Genomic DNA, 15,267 nt, shown 5'->3' with positions numbered 1-15,267 from the left:
CTCCTATGGCCTTGGCCAACCAGAACCTACTCCTTAGGTCTCTGGGACCCTGCTTTCTCTGACTTCCATTGAATCCTTTATCCTGTCTTGTTCACTTGGATGATTTTGACACCTGTGTCAGAAATGAAGTGGGCAAAATATAGGATACAGCTGAAATGAGGGTAATTTTTCAATCAATTATCCAACAAGTATTCACTAGGTGGCTCAGCGGATAGAACACCAAACCTGGAGTCAGGAAGATCTGAGTTCAAATCCTCAGACACTTACTAGCTGTGTGACCCTGGGCAAGTCACTTAACCCTGTTTGCCTCAGTGTCCTCACCTGTAAAATGAGCTGGAGAAGGAAATGTCAAACCACTCCAATATCTCTGCCAAGAAAACCCTAAATGAGGTCACAACAGAGTCAGGACTGAAAAAATGACCAAACAATAATAAATTCACTAAGTACTTCCTATTTGCTCAGTACTATATTAGGCAAGCTGGAGCTAATCAACAAAATAGAAAACATTGTCCCTGCCTTCAGGGAGTTTATAGTCTTACTGCAGAAACAAGAGTAATAGCAGTGAAAGAGAGAATAATATGACATTACACAAGAAGTACTGAACTCGGGTGAAACTCAGGGATGTGCTTGTAAATATTTAACAACCAGCTTTTTTGGGGGGGCAGAGGAAAAGGGATATATATACAACAACAAACTTTTAAGTTTAATCTACATTATTAACATTTTTTCAACTCTTTCTCTTGTCTAAAGAATTAACAAAACAATGAATCAAGTTCTGATTTGTAGTGTTTACTGATTCCTGAGGTGTAAATATTCACACTGAAAAGGTATCAATTTTTGAGACAGTGCAAGTTGGCTCCAGCACTCTTCATGCACTCATTCAAAATATATATATATATATATATATATATATATATATATATAAAAACACCTACTATGTGCCAGGCACTGTGCCAAGTGCTACGGATACAACAACAAAAAAAAGCAAAAGACAATCCCTGGCCTCAAGGAGCTTGCAGTCAAATTGGGGAGATAACATGCAAATAAATATGTGCAAAACAAACTAAATACAGGATAAATAGGAAATATTAACAGAAGGAAGACACCGGAATAAAGAGGAGCTGGGAAAGGTTTTCAGTAGGAGGTGGGATTTTAGTTGGAACTTAAAGGACCCAGGGAGGTCAGTAGTCAGAGTGGAGAAGGGAAAGCATTCCAAGTATTGGGGACAGCCAAAGTGAATGCCCAGAGCTGAGAGATGGAGTATCTTATTAAGAAACTGGAATTCAAAAAATGTGGCCAAGAGAAGTCTGGGAAGGAAATAGGACTCAACTACAGCTAAAACATGAAGAGGATTTGAATAGATGGAGCAGCTACATTCCAGCTACTATCAGATTACACATGGCATAGAGTACAATGCTAAGGATCGCTCCCTGTCTTTCCTTTGACTAAGTGGCACTGGGCACACACACAAAAAAAGTTTAACACCCAAGGAGAGGTTTCCAGGATGGGTTGCTATCATTTTATGAACATTCCCCCATGCCACTATCACTCTGAGAACAAACATGTGACTATGAGTCTCTGGGTATGATTCTCTGGATACAAAAAAGGGAAGGATTTAAAATCCCTTTATTCCCACTCACGTGATCAATACTCTACATCATACCTGCATCACCTCTCATCCACCCTATTGCTACAGCTTCCTAATTGGGTTCTCCAAGGCTAGCCCCACCCCTCTCTAAGCCACACTCTATATATAAACAACTGAATTAATATTATAGAGAAAAAAGAATCAAGCTTAGAGAATTGGGAGATACCCATAGGTAAAGCACATGATAAGAATGAAGATCCCTGCACACTGAACAGGTAGCAAGAGAACCAAGAGAGAGCAGAGTGAAGGAGAGGGTATTCAGCAGAAGGTGGTCAATTGTGTCAGATACAGAAGAGCTCAAAAAGGGAAATACAATGCTCCAGTGTTTAGCACGATACCTGGCACATAGGTGCTTAATCTATCTTTATTAATTGACTGAGAGCAAGGACTATTTCTTTTTTACCTTTGAATCATCAGTGCTTAGCACAGTGCCTGGTTCAGAGTAGGCATGCCATAATTGTTTGTTGCATTGAAATGAATTGAATGGAAGTGGGTTCAAATCCTAACTATGCCCATCCTTCAAGAATAGCTGCATTCTAATCCAAGTTCTACCACTTTTTAGCTAAGTGACCTTGGTAATTCACTTCAACATTTTTGGCCTGAGCTTCCTTCTCTGTGAAATGAAAGAATTGAATGAGATAACTTTTATATAAGATTCCTTTCAGCCTTAAAATTCTGAAACTGCCTAACCACCTTTAGGCTGAACTGATCTATTCTGGGCCTTACAAAAAAGGCTTCAGGGATGCTATGAAGCTCTTCAGAGTTGTTCTGGTCACTGTGACAGTCTCATAGCCTTTGTGGCAATACCCTCCACATTCAATTTAATTCAATTTGACAAGGCACCAAGCTAAATTGGGATTACAGTGACAAAAACAAAGAGTCTCTGCCCCCAAGGAATTTGTATTCTATTGGGAGCAGCAAAAAAGGTCTTGAGTTATTGGGAGAGGGCAGTGTTATTTGTTTGTGTTTGTTTTTATTTTTAGCACCATTGGGGGAAAAAGAAGGATCAAAGAAAGGGTAGAACCTCTGGTTGGCATATAGGAGATGGTGATAATGGATGACAAAAGAGCAGAGTTATCTAACTCACAGTGTGTTTGTTTCTTTACCTGCCAAAGAAAATTATCTGTGGTCTAGAAAGGATAGAACAAAACTGAGTAGCAGGGAGTTCATACCCAAGATAAATAGGGAGCTAGTAAGACAAAACCTAACTGTCTTTAATAAGATCATGTCGCCAGGCCCAGGTTACTGAAGGAATCATAGACATGAAGAGCTGGAAGTAACTTCAGAAACCATCTCATTGAAATGTTACCTGAAAGTGAATCTTAGCTCTGTTTCCAACAAGTGATCAAATAACCTTTGTTCCAAGACTTGCAGTGGGGAGCAACCCATTACTTCTCAGGGCAACTCAGTTTTAATGGTTAAGGACTTTTATCCCTTGCATTTCTCCCAGTTCAGTCCTCTGCAACCTTGTAGAATAAATCTAATCCCTCTTCCACGTGATAACACTTCAAATACTTAAAGACAGTTATTATGTCTCCCTTAAAAAAAAAGAACTAACAGTGGCGGCTGGGTGAGGCAGTAGATAGAGCACTGGCCCTGGATTCAGGAGGACCTGAGTTCAAATTCAGCCTCAAACACATAACACTTACTAGCTGTGTGACCCTGGGCAAGTCACTTAACCCCACTGCCTATCCAAAACAAAAAAAAGAACTAAGACATATTTGCTGAACTTCTCTGTTATTTTTGAATGACAACAAGGAGTAGAAGAAGTGCAACAGGACTGGAGAAGAGGAAACATTGTCTAGATTTTTTTTAAAAGAAGTAGAAATAGAGTCTATAAACTCTATAACTGATTCCTGACAAAATTCTAGAATTATTATTAAAAATATGGTTTGAAAAATCCTTTAAAAGCCAGTAAGGTATGCCTCATTCATTCATCAAGCATTTTATTAGGTGCCTGTAACACATGGTGTACACATAAAACCAATTTATGGTTATGTATGTTTATCAAGGCTGACATTATACTAGTAAGACTTACATTCATCAGTGCATGCAATCAAATTTTATTGACTATTCAACAATACAAACATTAACCCCTCTAGGAAAAAAAAAATCCCAATTCCTAAAGGTCCCAGTAACCAGTGCTAGCAATAAGGTTCTCTCTCTGCCCAGCCATGTGCCCTGTGTCTCCCTCCAAGGTGGCATTCTGGTAACTCTTCATCAATCAGCAGTGCTCTGAAGAAAACATAGGTTTATCAAATTTCCAAGTGCAGAGAATTTAGGAGTCTGTCCTACTCATGACTCAGAAGTAGACTAATGGCTAGGACATCTGGTGGTGGGGTTTTATGGTTGTGGCTAGAATATTTACAAGTTACAATTAAGTTCTGATTGATGACTATCTAAGCATATGATGAAAAGGAAACCATCAATCAAAGCTTCAGTTTCCTAGCATCCTTTACAAATGGTTATCAGCAATTTACCAGATTTGAAGGACACACATTATTAGCATTATTAGAGTTTTACCAAAATCTAGGAGGACATACAGATCATTAGTAGTTGTTTACCAAATTTGGGACACATATACACACATCATTGCCAAACTATACCACTCAACTCATTATTATAGAAAAAATAGCTTACCTAACAACTACTTAGTCACAAAATGGTAGCTTAAAACAAAATGGAGTTGCTCATCCTAAGTTAACATGCTTTTTCCCACTATAGTGCCTACCATGTTTTTTGCTTGGGATACAGAAACAAGAGCAAAATAGTACCTGCCCTCAAATGGCTTACATTCTAGGAGTGGGGAGAGATACAACAGGAACACACATAAGTATCTACAAAGTAAATCCAAATTAATTTCGTTGGGAGAAGTGGTAGGGAGAATCAAGACAGGAGGTAACACATTTAAGCTGTATCTTCAGAATTCAAAGAACTGTGGTGAGAAATACATTCTGGCCATGGAAAATAGCCTCCAGGAAGACATGGAGGTAGGAGATAAGAGTATTGTGGTTGGGGAGCAGCAAGCAGGTCAGCTTGGCTAAATATAGAGGGAATGAAATGGAGTAATGGGAAATAATAATGGAAAGGCAGTCTGGAGCCTGATTTGTGAAGGGCTGTAAGTGCCAGAGGAGTTTGTGTTTTATCTTAAAAGCAAGTAGAAGCCACTAGGAAGAGAGTAGGGGAACAGACTAAATGATCTTTAAAGTTCCTTCTGGTTCTAAATTCTAAAAACCTTTGATCTCTCCCATTAGATTATGAGAGTATGGAATTGAAATTGACCCATGTAGGGAGGGGAATTTGGGTCTAAGCAACTGTCACTTAACCTACACCCCAAAAAAGAACAGATCTGATTAACCCACTTCCTCTTTTTTTTTTCAATAGGGTTACTAAAGTGGTAGATGAAGGGAACACTGTAAATAGATATAATGGTGAGTCAGACAATAGTGTGCCTACACTTCTTGGGGTGCTGTGTTGGGATTGGCAGAAGACAGATCATTGTTAACATTTAAAAAAAAAACAGTCTCAGTGAAGAGTTGGTCTCAGAAACCAGACTGCAAGGGGTTGAGAAATGAATGGGTAAGGCACTGAGTGTAGATAGTTCTTTCTAACAGTTTGGCTGTGAAAAGGAGGAGAGATTAAGAATGGCAGCTTGGGAGGATAGCATGGCCAAATGTAGGAGTTGTTTGCTTGTTTTTGTTCTTTAAGGCTAGGGTAAGACCTGAACATGTTTTTAAGGCAACAGGGAAGAAGCTAGTACATAGAGGGAAATTGAATAAGGAAGAGAAAAGCAACAATGACCAATAAAGTACACTCATGAAGTAGGAATAGCAGGGGATGAGAAGAACAAACTGGCAGTGATGAGGACATTTATTAAGAACAGAGCAGGATACCTAGGGAACACAATGGAAAGGGAAACCAGAGGAGGCTGGGGCATAGTGAGATATAGGGTGGATGAGGAGGACAGTAGAGGGATAGGTAACAGTGGCAGACGGTGATGACAATTCTGAATCACTGGGATTGGGGGAGCGGGAGGTCCTGAGGAAGTACTAGTTGGTTAAAACCTCCACTGTCCAGAGACCTATAACGATGAAGGTCATCATGTCAGGTAGGGTGTTTGCTCTCCAAACACCAAATAGTTGGGGAGGGGGTAGAAATTGAGCAGGATTCAGACCAAGGGTCTAGTTCACCATTGTTGAGTGGCAGTGCTCACTCTGTAGTGACATGCAGAACCACACACAGCTTCCTTTGCTGCAGAAGCCCCATTTAGAGCTGGTGCTGGAAAAGCAATTAACATGCACCTAGGCAGCAAAATTTAGCAATCTGAAAGTACAAAGGATACAGCCCTTGAATACAAAGTTCATAATGCCTTCCCTAGGAAACCAGCTTTCAAGAGGTCTGATGATTTGCTTTTTTGATTCATCTGATTTTGTTTCTTACTCCTTCCTCTTAAAATAACAGAGCACCACCTCCAATCAGGTGATATGGAACTTGTTTTGTGCTCTTAATCGAAAGAAAGAGGCAGCAGCACAAGGGAAATACAAGTGGACCCACAGGCCCTGTCTATAGAGACACAGCAGTTTCTTTGAGGCACGACCTTGGAAAGAATATAAACTCAGATGAAAAAGTCCAGCCTAGGTTGACAGCCTAGAGATTGAAAGAAATTGAAGGGAAATGGTTTCTCTGGTGCTTTAGGGTCAACCCAGAGTGAATGCAAGAAAGAAAGAGAAAGAATAACCTAGCAAGGAGTTCCTCTAGGGAGAAACTGGAGAGAATTAAAAACAGAGGGGGAAAGAATGAAAGTAAGATGTGCTCTGGCAATCCATGAAGGACAGAGGTCTGGGAGGCAGAGCCATCCTGAACAGAGAAATCTGAAAGAGGAATACCTGTGGTATGTCTGGCAGGTCAGGGGAAGAATGTACGTGTGAGCCCAGAGAAGGAAGTAAGGGTTTTTCTGAGGCTTTACTTACAGACTAGCTGCCTCTTGACCTTGAGGACCCTGGTAATCACACATGGCCCCTTGCCATAGAGAGCAGACAGCCTCACAGTATGTAGTCTCTGATAATGCCCAAATATGTTTGTTGTTCATACCACATACAAGGAGGGCAAGGAATTGCAAGAGAAAGATCACAGATAAATCAAGAGACTTTGGGTCATAAATAACAACAAAGAAAAATGAGCTACAATAGCAAAGCTAAGTTTGAAGTCCTAACATTTGACACTTGATAGTTATCTGTGGCTCCCATCCTGGGAATTTTACAAAAGCTGTTCATTAAATCAATATTCAATCACCAGTGCATGGATTCCAAGCTGGAAGGGAACTTAGAAGTCATTTAGCCCAGCCCTCTCCATTTAGATAGCACAGTGAATAGAGTGCTAGGCCTGGAGTCAGGAAGACCTGAGTTCAAATCCAACCTCGGGTACTTACTAGCTATGTGACCCTGAGCAAATCATTTAAACTCTGTTTGCCTCAGTTTCCTCATCTGCAATATGGGGATAATAATAGCACCTACCTCTCTGGGTTGTTGTGAGGATCAAATAAGATAATATTTGAAAAGCACTTAGCACAGTGCCTGGCACCGAGTAAATGCTATATAAATGTGGTGGTGGTTATTATTACGATTGTCATCATTTTTATTATTGTAGATGAGCAAACTGAGGACCAGACAGTAGAAGTGACCTGCTCCAAATCACACAGGGAAGATTTGAACCCATATCCTTTGATGCCAAATTCGATGCTTTTTTGATTGCACTATTCAGTGACAGCTGAGTGGAAAAAGCACTGAAATTAGAAACAGAAGATGAGGATTGAACCCAGCTCTTCCACAAACTAGCTATGTGACCTTGGCAAGCTGTTTCATTTGTCTTAGTCAAGGTTTCCTCATCTGAAGAGGAAGAGTCTCTAAGCAAATGACTTCTCCAGTTGTGTTCTCAGCCCTAGTCTCTCTCCTGAGGTTCAGTCTTGCATCTCCAACTGCCTATGGACATTTTGAAATGATTGTTCTCTAGCTATCTCAAATTCAAGAGGTCCAAAACAAGAATTCATTATCTTTCCCTTAAAAAAAAAAAACACTCCTGTCTCCAAACTCCCCTATTACTATTTAGGGCACCGCCATCCTTCCAGTCTCCCAGATTTTCAATCTCATCATAACCAGTTCCTCACTCTCCACTCTCACCTACTCCATATCCAATCAGTTTTCAAATCTTGTCATTTCTATCACCATAATATCTTTCACACACATCCCCTCCTCTCCACTCACACAGCCACCACCCTAATCCAAGCCTTCACCACCTCTTGCCAGGACTTTTGCAATATTATCTTGTTTGGTCTTTTTGCCTCAAGTTTCTCCCGGCTCTAGTCTATCTACCACAGAGCTGCCAAAATGACTTTCCTAAAGCACAGCTCTGACCAAGTTTCTCCTTTACTCAATCAATTCCAATGCCTTCCAATTTCCTATAGGATCAAATCTAAATTCCTCTGTCTGATACTGAAAGTCTTGCCTGATATTGAAAACCCTTCACAACCAGAACCCATCCTCCCTTTCCACAGCACACCAGAGATGCTTTACCTTCTCTTCTGAAACCCAACCACTATTTCATATGGTGAAATACTTGGTGAAATAGATGGTGAAAAACACATGGCCACACATTTCACTCCTTGATCCACTTCTCATTCAAAGGAGAAGTCCAGTCTCTTTACCAACCTCTTTACCACCTATTTATCAGCATCCTAGAATGTAAGCTTCCTGTAAGCAAGGACTGTCTTATTTGATTGTATTTATATCCACAGAGTTTAGCACAGTGCCTAACACATAGTAAGCGATTAATAAATGCTTTGTCTAGGCAGCTTGCAAGGGCTTGAAGAGAGATTGGGTGGTAAGGAAGTAGAGGCACTATTTATCACCTACTATGAGCGAACTAGATGTTTCCATTAGAAATGAAAGGCCTGATGAAGGCTTCCCAGGCAAGATTGACGTGTAATAACAGGAGACTATATATCCTTAGTTGCTCCTCCAACATCATTATCTGGATTGGAATGATAGGAAAGTCCTGTCTTTCTTAGGTTTTTCCCTTTCTTTTCTTCTTGTAGGCTTTTCCTCTCCCCTTTTTGCCTCCCCCCTCAGTCTTTTCAGGACAAATAGACAATCCAATGAGGAACCTGCTAAGTACATAACAGCAAAACTAAGCACGCCCCCTGAAGGATGGGAGGTCAAGAACAGCTCCAGAGACACATCTGCTTTCAGCTGGTTTCATCAGTCCCTTATGCAACAGATCACTGCTACTCCAGCCAAGGGGAGTACTTGTCCCCTGAGACTTTTATCAAATTGAAAAGAATGTTTTGATATGTAGGAAAGCTAGAATTTCTGGAAAATATGCATATTGGATGCAGGAATTTTTAAAAAAATAAATAAAAGGGAGCAGTTATAGAGCTGCCAGATTTACCCAACTCTTTTGATCTTATCTCCAGGTTGATTGACAGGAGCATTAGGGGGCTATCAAGAGCCTTGTGACTTGAGTCCCACAAGGCTCCTTTATAGTTCTGTTAGGTGGAGTCTCTGAAATGGGTTGAGAGATTACACACTGAAAATTCGGCATTTGACAAGGGTTAAAAGGAATTTTCTGGCCCCAAGCCCAATAATTTGTCAGGGCCACTTGGAGTGGGAGCAACAGAGCATCAGTCAAAAACACAAAGGACATCTGCTTGTGTTTGCTGGAGACCCCAAAAATGTGGCACCCAGTGTCCCACCATAAAGCAACCCTGCTTAGAGGAGCTTTTTGGCTGAGTACCTAATTTAAAACCTTAGCTGCATGAATCCCCACTAATGTACTTACTTTACCAAGGAAACCAGAAAGTATATACTCAAAGCTCAATACAAAAAGCATTTATTCAAACAGCATAGCAAATTAAGTAACAAGAAAAGATTCCTCTATACTGACAAGAGCGTACTCTCCCACAGGTTACCACCCCACCAGTGAGAAGATTGCACATCTGCAGAAAACCCGTGCACCTAAGGGACATCCTTGGAAGAGCATACATGTGTAGAGCATGCACCCAGGCAACGCACATGGAGGGACACAGTCGCAGAGGGCTTATTATGCCTGGGAGATGTGTGACCATGGGAATGCATCACATTCATACCCTCAGTTAATGTCATTGAGCTGCATCACACATCTCCTGAGAGTCTATCTCAGCTCTCCCTGAGTGCTTCATTTCCTCCACTACGAGTCTCCACCGGTCCCAGCTACAGTGTTAGCTAAGCTGTTCTGCTACCACCTGCTGGTCTTCGGCTACGCAGCCTCTTTGGGCCGTCAGCCACTACTATTTATTAGCTACCATCTCCTGGTGCTGCAGCTGATTAGCCTCTTCCTTAAAAAGGAAAGCTAAAGCTCTTTTAGACGATAATATCCCACCTCTGCCCAGCCAGGCAGCCAGCAAAAGTTAACAGTTGTTACTCCAGCTAAGATGAAGTATATGTCCTTTCGATTCTGCTTTTCTCACTTTGGTCACTGCCAACTATCTAACTTGAAGTTAGGAAGTTCCTGCAAAAGAATTTGTAAATGATCTGTGTAAGGGCTGAAGGGAAAAGGCTCCCCTCAGACCCGTAATGCTCTTGGCATACAAAACAATCTGAGGTAGAGAACAAAATAGCTAAGTGACTTGGGCAGGGCAGACCTTTGATCCTGTGGTCTAAATTCTTGCTTTTTATTATGCATACCAATCAGCAACAAAATCATTGGCTTCCTTACAAGAATGATAGATAGACAGACAGATAGACAGACAGACAGACAGATGGAGGATAAGCATTTATATAGCTCCTAATATCTACCACAAACAGAGGTTAAGTGACTTTCTCAGGGTCACACAGCTAGAAAATTTGTAAAGTTGGATTTGAACTCAGGTATTCTTGACTTTAGGCCCAGCACTCCATACACTGTGCCACCTGGAGAGAGAGAGAGAGAGAGAGAGAGAGAGAGAGAGAGAGAGAGAGAGAGAGAGAGAGAGAGAAGAGGAAGAAGAAAGAGAGAGGAAGGAAGGAAGGAAGGAAGGAAGGAAGGAAGGAAGGAAGGAAGGAAGGAAGGAAGGAAGGAAGGAAGGAAGGAAGGAAGGAAGGGAAAAAGAACATTTATGAAGCACTTACTATGGGTTAGGTATTATGCTAAGTGCTAGGAATACAAATACTAACAAGTAGGACAGTCCCTGCCCTCAAGGAGTTTACATTCTAACGTGGAAAGACAGTGGATAAAGGAGAGTTGGAAAAGGCTGAACAGGAGGGAGAGGCTGCATTGGATAGAGACTGCTAGGAACTGGATGAGGCCCGGTTCTAAACAAGATAAGGTTAAAAAAAAATCATTTATAAGAGCTTGCTGACTCAGAACACTGAGAGATTAGGTGACTCACCCAAGGTGTCTCACAGGAAAACACTGTGGCTCGTCTCTTTGCCAAGGTTAAGCTTCTACATGCATAAGGGATTCTATTTTCTCCCATCTTCTCCAAGAGATTGCTTCATCTGTCATCCCCACTCTTTCATTTATCTTAAATCTTTCCCTATCTACTAGCTGTTTCCCCACTGCCTACAAATGCCCGTGTCTCTCTTCATCCTCAAAAAAAAAAAAACCTCACTACATCCATCCATCCCCACTATCATCCCAAATCTCTCCTGCCTTTTGTGGCTAAACTCTACAATACATGCATCCACTTTCTTTCCTCTCACTATCTTTTTCACTCTCTACAATCTGGCTTCCAACCTCATCATTAAACTGAAACTGCTCTTTCCAAAGTTACTAACAATCTCTTAATTACTTTTTTGACCTCTCTGCTGTCTTTGACGCTACTGAACACCCTTTTCTGCTAGATCTTCTCTTCTCTATGGGTTTCCCTGATTTTACTCTCTCGTTGTTGTCCTCCTGTCTATGTGACCACTCCTTCTCAGTCTCCTTTGCTGGATCCTCATTGGTCATATCAGATAACTATGGGTGTCCGGCAGGAACCTTATTCTTTTCTCCCTCTACATTATTTCACTTGATGATCTCACGAGCTCTCATGGATTCAATTATTATCTCCATGCTAATGATTTGCAAATCCAGCCCCAACTTCTCTGCTGATCTCCAACTTCCTATTAAACTTGAACTGGATGTCCTATACATATCTTAAATTCACCAAGTCCAAAACTGAATTCCTTAGCTTTTCCCTCAAGTCCTTCTCCCCTTCCAAACTTCCCTATTAAGGATGAGGAGGGCACCGTCACTCAGGCTCCCAACCTAGGCATCATCCTGGGCTCCTCACTCTTTCTTACCCCCCACTCCAATCTGTTAACCAAGTTAATTTTACCTATATAATATTTATATTATATTTCTATTATTATTATATTATATATTTATTATATCATATATTATATCATATCACATATTATATTGTATTATTATATTATATTATATTATATTATATTATATTATATTATATTATATTATATTATATTATATTATATTATATTATATTATATTATACTATATTTACCTATATAATATTTCTCACAAATGCCTCTTCCTTTCCTCTGACACTGCCACCCCACTAGTAGGTGCCCTTATCTCCTCATGCCTGGACCTTTGCAATGGCTTGCCGGTTGGTCTCCTTACTACAAGTCTTTCCCCACTCCAGTTCATCTTCCACTCAACTACCAAAGTGATCTTCCTATAGCACAGATCTGATTATGCTATGCATTTTTTCTTAGTAAATTCCAGTGGTTCCTATAACTCTCAGCTCAAATGCAAAATCTTTTGTTTGGCATTCAAAACCTGTACTGCCCCTCATACATACACATCTTTTCAGTATTACTATACCTTTCTTCCAGATATATCATGCCAGTGACACCCACCTTCTTGCTGTTACCTCAAACAAGACATTCCATCTTCTGACTCTAAGCATTTTCATTAGTTGATTCCCATCCTAGAACTCGCTCAACCTTATCTCCAACTCCTACTTTCCTTGGCTTCCTTCAAGTCTCAGCGAACAACCCACCTTCCACAGGAAGCCTTTCTCAATCCTTCTTGATTCTAGTGCCTTCCAGGGGTTGATTATTTCCAATTTATCCTTGCTTGTCCATAGTTATCTACATGTTGTCTTCCCCATTAGATTATGAGCTCCTTGAGAGAAAGGACTATCTTTTGTCTTTCTTTGTATCCCTGGAGTTAAGCACAGTGCCTGGCACATCATCAGCACTTAATAAATGTTTACAGACTAACTAGTATTTGTCAGTGGCAAGATTTGAACCCAGGACTTCCTACCTTCAAGGCCAGGTCTCTATTCACTACACCACTCTACTTACAATGTGTCATTACAATAGCAAAAGATGTTCATTAAGTCCTCTTCCATTCCCTCATCTTGGGATGAAGGTGGCCCTGCATTCTTAAGTCCATTGTCAGTAGACTACAAACTCCATCTAGTCCTCCTAGGCTAGAAAGGCTTCATGATTTGGTTTATAAACAGTTCAGTAGACATAATTTCTGGGTAATTAATCATTTTATTAATCACATTAGCAGATAATTAATAAAATGGGTCAGTGGCACTCTAGAATGCCAAAGACTCTTCAGGGAACCCATCAATGATTATATGCCCTTGGAAGAGTGGGCGTTCCTGAGGGTAGCAATCAACTCTGAACTAACAATTAATGAGAATGAATATTATAATGAGAGGTGGACCCATTCCAAATGAGGGGCTCTGGGACCTGACTTTGATCATTCAAACCTATTTGTCTAGAAAACAATGGGCCAGATTTCACACAGATTAGATTAAATTTTTTGTAAATTTCTCTAGTTGGGTAGGGTCTCCCACTCAGGATGGAAAGGTGTGTACCCCGGGTATTTGGGCAATTTCATCCATCGGCAATGTCGTTCAGAGACTGAATAACCTATAGGATTCTGAAAAAAAAAAATCCTGATCCTAATTCAATAATTGATTATTACTATAAGATAGAAGAATAATCATTTCTTTCATTGGATTGGCTCCATGATTCACTGTATGTCTGTTAGCTGGGCGGAGAAGGGGGCCGAATTTTCTATCCACAGCAATTTCTTAAAGACCATCAGCTAAGTCAGAGCTGTGTTGTGATCTGCATCAGTGCAGAGAATATCCTAGACTGAGAAATCTCAGATCTTGAAGGACTGAAGGATTAAGGAAGGAGAAAGTACACAAGAGCTGAGCATCAATCATCCAAACCAATGTAATAAGTACCTACTTAGGGCTAGGCCCTGGGGAGCCCAAGACAAAGAAGAAACAGTCTCTGCCCTCAAAGATTAAGTAAAATAGTCTTTCCCTGAGTTATGAGAGATCAAAAGAAAAACATTCCCCACCCCTGCCATAGAGTCTGCAGAACATCCTATGAGTGTTTCTCCGTCAAGGGGCTCATAGATTTAAAGACTACTAACTTCCCTGGCACCTGGCAACTGTTCTAAATAAGGCCAGACACACTCATTTGACATGAATTGAACACTGAATTAAAGTGGTGTTGACAAGTCAGCTTTCTGTTTGTCTGCATCCACAGAGCCAGGCGATAGGAGCCAGCCTCCCAGCACCTCTACATGAAGAAGGGCAGCTGGCACTTGATTAGGGAGTCAAAGTCTGTGTGATTACTGAAGCAGCCTCTGCTCCCCTTTACTTACACACCAGCTATGAGATGTGAGATTAACTGATCTGCGAAGCAAAAGGGCAAAGGGACTGCACAGAATCCAAGACAACTAATAAAAATAAGAGTCAATTAACTTGATTTCTTTCCCGGCTCCACAAATCTGTCTAACCCTTATTCCCCGGCCCTTCCCAAAACTTGACAACTTCCTCACAACCACCAGCTTCCTGTATCTTAAAGTGGATGCAGTGGGAGGAGGGAAAGAGGATCCCTCCCATCCTTCTCCAATTAAGCCTCTAATTAGGAGGGCTGTAAAGGTGTAGGAAAGCGAGGATCCCAAAGGTCCTCATTGGATTAGACAACTTCTAAGGTCTTTTCTGACCCTAAGATACTATAATTGCAGACCCCACAATATAAACTAGATGGGAACAGAGAGGACATACCCCTCCTAAACTCATCCCTAAGCTGACATGGGACAGTGGAAAGAATGCTGGATTTGGAGTCAAAGAACCTGGCTTCAAATCTTGGTTCTATAACTTACTACCTGTGTAAACTTGGGTAGGCCCCTTAACCTCTGTGGGCCTCAGTTGTGTAAAATGTGGTGGTTGGACTATATGACTTCTAAGGTCCCTGTCAGCTCTAAATTTATGATCCTATGATCCCTCGATGAAATTACTCTGCCCCATTCAATATTCTGAGGCATATTCAACCCTAATCAACAAACCAAGACCTTCTAGGGTAATCTTTACAGGACCCTTCTTTAGACACCATGATCCCTTCTTATATCCTTCCTTTACACTAAGCATGGAAAATGAAGTAGGAAGAATATGATCCCATGAGAGCCTTTGAGGTAGCATTTATAATGAGGCAGCAACAAAACTTTGCACCACCTTACTTTTCCAGCTTTATCTTACATGGCTCTCCTTTTGTGGGGTCATGGGAGCCCATGAAAAATATCATTTCAATTTCTCTACAGTGGGAATTTCCATTCTACCTCAG

General features: G+C 40.9%; 1 long non-coding RNA gene across 1 annotated transcript in view; it reads right to left on the bottom strand.

Annotated features, from left to right (window-relative positions):
• Positions 1-15,267, bottom strand: part of LOC144458201 (uncharacterized) — a 58,828-nt gene that overhangs the window by 42,633 nt on the left and 928 nt on the right. The window lies entirely within an intron of this gene.

The sequence above is a fragment of the Phascolarctos cinereus genome, unplaced genomic scaffold, assembly GCF_003287225.1.
Source record: "Phascolarctos cinereus isolate Bilbo 61053 unplaced genomic scaffold, phaCin_HiC Scaffold_726;HRSCAF=1367, whole genome shotgun sequence".
Classification (NCBI taxonomy): domain Eukaryota; kingdom Metazoa; phylum Chordata; class Mammalia; order Diprotodontia; family Phascolarctidae; genus Phascolarctos; species Phascolarctos cinereus.
Note: the sequence above shows the minus strand (reverse complement) of the source record. Positions and strands in the feature narration are given on the sequence as shown.